We start from the raw sequence: 5,044 nt of genomic DNA, 5'->3' as shown, positions 1-5,044 counted from the left end.
ACACACACACACACACATATTCAAGATGATATATATATATATATATATATATATATATATATATATATATATATATATATATATCCTTCTTTCTAGCTCTCTCTAGCTAGAAAGAAGGATAAACAAAAGCTTACTTTGGAGCTACGCCATCGTCTCCCGTAGACGGACGGATGCCAAGAAGAAGATATATATATATATATATATATATATATATATATATATATATATATATATATATATATATATAAAATGCCATTTTTTAAAATGTGGCATTCAGGAATTTTTTCCATGTCGACTAATGCTATTGGATAGAGATTTTTTACAGAGATTATTTTCAGTTGAAAATGTCTCATACACACATAAAATATTGTGAGGAGGGCACATGTCTCTTTATTAGCTTCAATATCAATTTAAGAATACAAGTTTTCAAAGAGATATATAATCAGTGTACATCAGTAACTTTGTAGGAATTATAGAACATAATAAACCCAAGCTACCTCAGTCGTGCCCTTGACGGTTAATAAGGCTGAGCTAAGATAGACACATCGATCAGTATGACATAGATTAGCAGTCGAAAGTTTGGTATGTGATCCTCTCGTCATCCAAAATCTGCACTAGCATCTGTTTCTGAATCTATGTCTACATCCATATATATCCATGACCGTATCAAATTCGAATGTCTTCCAGGTTCCTGATTTATTTCCTTACGATTATAGAAATAAATATATCGGTCTTGGTTCGAGTTTGATTCATCACGTATAGAATGACTGATCTTTGGTTTAACTTATGTACAACTTAAAATAACCATAGTTTCATTTGGAACGTTTTGTCCAATAATTTAGCTTTTACTTCGTTTTACTTGTCTCAAATCACTAGTTAAAACTGTGTACAAGTAAGTCAAAGTTTACAACCGGTGCATTTTTTTCCATCTAAATATTTCAAGCTAAAGTGTTATATTAATATTGGAACAAGAACATGACATATCTGAGAAAAAGAAACGGGACCAGCATCAATGACTATAGTTATCTAACAGATGAGAGATAACGTGTTAATATCAATCATTTCTACGTCAAATGTTATTGCTGGTGTTCGTATTTTAAAAAAAAAAATTGCCATTCGAGGAAACGAGAAAATTTCAGAGGACAAGTTCCCAGATTTGACCATTCATGATATTTATGATTTCTAATGACACTGACCCTCCCCCTCTATCTCTCTCTCTCTTTCTCTCTCTCCTGCCTGGCTGTAAGTGTGACGATTAAACTTTTACTTTTGTTAACCTGGACCCTATTTCAATATCTTTCTCACAAATTATCCTCATGTTGCGATTTTACATTATCTTGATAGTGAAATACACGCAGAATTGCCATTTAATTTTAAAAATGAACTGAATTGCCATTTAATTTTAAAAATGAACTGAATTGCCATTTAATTTTATAAATGAACTGAAAATGAACTGAATTGCCATTTAATTTTAAAAATGAACTGAATTGCCATTTAATTTTAAAAAAGAACTTGTAGATATACATTCATCTTGAATATTAGTTGAAGAATTTAAGATATCATTCGTACAATTCTTTAATCCTTGATCTTTGATGAATGTTTTTTTGAGAGAATTGGTTGCCAGCAACCAGGCAATAACATGTAATACATACATTCAGAAATATCAAAATGGGAAAGAAAGTCTGAGATATTGAACGAAACCGCGACATAATCAAAACTTGGATATTGTTTAATATACAGGCAAGGAAAGTTACATCTGTTAAATGAATCAATTAAACATTTTAGTTGTCTTGTTTCATTGTATTGAGCATGTTTATCATTCTGTGCTTAGTGGTGTGTGTGTGTGTGTGTGTGTGTGTGTGTGTGTGTGTAGTATTTCCGCAGAAGCAAGAACCGAAAAAAAGAAACCGCAATGCAAACTTTAGTATGATTCGCGACCTTTTTTATTTGGTTCATACTTCACTGAACTTAAAAAAAGAAACAAACTGTTAATTTTCAAATAAACGAATAAATGATTATGTAAGAGATACTAGTCAGAAAATATATAGAAAGAAAGCAGGAAATAATAAAGAAATAAAATAAAGACGAAGGTAAGTGACCTTTTTATAGTGACAGCAGGATGCAGTAAGATCCCAAAAATACAAAACTAAAAGTTCGTTGAATGGAAAACAAACAAAATCTCATTCAAGAAGATGGAACAACAATTATTTGGACTAAAGTGTAAGTTTGGGATTTGAGTTACCGTTTAAACTTTAAATGTTGCTCATTGCATGATTAGAAACTATTAAATTTTTACTCCATCAGTAAGACATAATAAAGTCCAAAATGACGGCATCTACTCCAACAGTAAGACATAACGTCAAAAATGACGTCATCTACGCCATCAGTAAGACATAATAACGTCAAAAATGACACCATCTACGCCATCAGTAAGGCATTATAACGTCAAAAATGACGGCATCTACTCCATCAGTAAGACATATAACGTTAAAAATGACGCTATCTACTCCACCAGTAAGACATAATAACGTCAAAAAATGACGCCTTCTACTCCATTAATTCTTGCAGTTTGAACGAGGGACAAGACTACTAATGCAAAGCCTAACGTAGGATTCGAACCTGAGATATCTTGCCAATTTTGACTGGAATATACCACAAAGCCAGCGATGTTCCTTCAATAAAATCATACTTGAATTCAATTATCTAAACTGACTTTTCTATGATGACCGAAGATGACGGATATAATGTACTTGTGGAATTATTGTACTGATGATACACTAAGATTCAGAAACCAAAAATTAAAAAATTAAAAAAGCAGAAACTTGGCTAGAGGTTGTCATATATTTTCAAAATACAAATGTTTTTTTTTTTTTTTTAACTCGAAGCGCTTAATTCTTAACATACCCCCCCCCCCGTAAAAAAAAATTACACACACAAACGTACAGTCAATTGTCACTTGAAATTTGATCATGGTTTTATTCTTGTGCACTTTTTTTGGGTATTATGCACACTTTGAGTAGGTAGACACAGAGACTTTTGCTTTGGTTCCATTTCGAGGACAGTCAGGACCCTTTTGAAATTTTGGAACTGTTCCCCCACTCCCCATACAATTGGCCTGATCCAGCCCCATCTTCTTTAACAACAAAAACATTGGACAGCTGAAATCGCTAACTTACGAACTTCCAACATATTTGTGGCTTTAAAACACCGTATTTAAAAAGATACGATAATAAGTTTTACAAATTCTAATAGATAAATTCTGCCATGGAGTACACATGGTCAAACACGGAAACAAAAGGGGGCATGTTAACACCAAACATGCGAATTTCTTTCCACTTGACCTACCGGGTTTAGTACAGGTGAGATGTTATAATGAATTCCTTGTTACTAAACACAAGATACTAGAATATTTAAAGACCACAACAAGTTTTAGTACTCATATTTATTTAGTACTCATATTTATATTATGGTGGGTGGGATGGTGTAAATTTAACAGGAAGGGCAACAACAATACGGGGCGGATCCAGAAATGCATTTTTCATTTAAAAGGAATTTCAAAGACTGAACAGTTGGCGCGGGATAAATGGGACGAAACACATGAGAGGCTCACCGGGTTCGAAGCCCCGGAAGCTCCTGCCATCTGTAAAGAGAATTTACTCTAGGAAACGATCATGCTCTAGGAAATGCACCTGCTATTTCGCGCTCATTATTAGGGGTAGATGTCATATGCCGCCTCAGCCCCAGCTCCCCCAACCCCACCCCATCCCTTTTCAACCCCTAAATCCACGCAGTAACTAAAAATGTGAATGATGAGACAGACACCTAGATCAGGCGGTATTTTACGTCTTAACGTTACATATTAAATTATTCTAACATAACAAACAGGCAACTCCACTAATAAAACTATCTTATATATAGACACCCACAATTGTCTTTCTGTCAAGCCGGGTACCAGCGAAGGCACATTAATTCAATTACAATTCCATGTCGCATAGCTTCTATGACAATACAAACACTGGACGGTCGAAATCGCTAAATTACGAACTACCAACATATTTGTGGCATTGAAACACGATTTCCCCAAAAGATACAATAATTTATTTCACAAATTCTATACGATAAATTCTGCCATGGAATAAACATGGTCAAACATGGAATCAAAAGGGGGCACACTAATACTAAACATGCGAATTTCTTTCCACTTCACCTGCCGGGTTTAGTACAGGTGATTTCGTATAATGAATTCCTTGGAACTAAACATAGGATAATATAATATTTAAAGACCTGAGCAAGAGATCACAGGTTCGAAACTCGCGACAGCATCCAAATTTTTTGTTTTTACTTGTTTATAGTATTTTTATCTTCAAACTTTCTTTTACCTCGCTCATCCCAATTTTTAAAATACTTTTTATATTTTCATCTTGATCTCTCCCGTCCTAGGACGGCAATAACTAGTATATACATGTGGTGTTATTGTTATTAGCGGAGTTGCCCATTTATGAATCGAGACTGGAAGGGAGCACTATGTATGTATGTATGTATGTATGCATGCATGCGTGTGTGTGTGTGTGTGCATGCATTCATGTACGTACGTACGTACGTATGGAAGTATGTATGTGTGTATGTACGTACGTACGTATGTATGTATATAGGCCGGATTAAGGTTTTGGATGGCTCGTGATACTTGATATAGGGGTACCCTTAAAGATCTATAATTAAATCCTGAAAGCATTCCTTTAAATGTCCTGTATATATGTGTATTAATTATAGCTACATTAGGTTAAGAATTAGACGGTTTAGACCTATGTATGGTTTATTTAAATACGCCAAACTTTCTCCAAGGCTGCTGGGGGCGGGCATGAATGGGGGCGCAGCATATATCCTCTGTACATCCTCCCCTTAATCCGTTCCTGTATGTATATACATCTTGTCTTGTCTATTTATTGAAACACGTTTCGTATTATAAATAGGTCTGACATTGATAAGCATATCATTTACTGGCATACATTCCCACAAGTCTGTTTATAAGGACAAGGATTTTGCT

The sequence above is a fragment of the Sinohyriopsis cumingii genome, chromosome 13, assembly GCF_028554795.1.
Source record: "Sinohyriopsis cumingii isolate HCF-2022 chromosome 13, ASM2855479v2, whole genome shotgun sequence".
NCBI lineage: Eukaryota > Metazoa > Mollusca > Bivalvia > Unionida > Unionidae > Sinohyriopsis > Sinohyriopsis cumingii.
Note: the sequence above shows the minus strand (reverse complement) of the source record.